A 497-nucleotide genomic window follows, 5' to 3' on the forward strand; every position below is an offset into this window, starting at 1 on the left:
GCCGGCCCCCGGACCCGCCCCCGGACCCGCGGCCCGGCAGGGGCTTTGAGCGTCCAGGACGCCGCGCCGCCGGGGCTGCTGACGATGCCTCCGGCGGCCACGCGCAGCACCCATGGCACCGAGCTCACGTGAAACAGCCGCAGAGTGTGTGGATGTCTCACACTTGTAAGAGCGCGGATCTTATTCACAGTATTCACACACCTGGACAAGTGCAAGTGCGGGTGGGTTTTGAATACTCCTCGAAATCCCATCCGGAGAGCGCATACATACTGGGTAAAGGCAAAGTAAATACAATGTCTAAATTTTTTTGAGGCAAAATGTCTGTCTCGCGGTTGTCAGACAGGCCCGGACAGGCCCGGCTCCCCTGTACCGCAGTCCTTTCTCCCCTTTAAGTTGTCCGCTCCTCCGGTCACTGACGCCGCGAGCGCCATGTCGTCAGAGTGCTCAGGGAATGGCCACGGACTTCGCCCCCGCCGCCCCCGCGGAGGCTCCTGAGC

At 62.2% G+C, this 497-nt stretch overlaps 1 protein-coding gene across 2 annotated transcripts in view; it reads right to left on the bottom strand.

Moving 5' to 3' along the window:
• Positions 1-497, bottom strand: part of LOC113214172 (SH2 domain-containing protein 3C) — a 113796-nt gene that overhangs the window by 96603 nt on the left and 16696 nt on the right. The window lies entirely within an intron of this gene.

This window comes from Frankliniella occidentalis, unplaced genomic scaffold, assembly GCF_000697945.3.
Source record: "Frankliniella occidentalis isolate FOCC.00 unplaced genomic scaffold, Focc_3.1 Scaffold5, whole genome shotgun sequence".
NCBI lineage: Eukaryota > Metazoa > Arthropoda > Insecta > Thysanoptera > Thripidae > Frankliniella > Frankliniella occidentalis.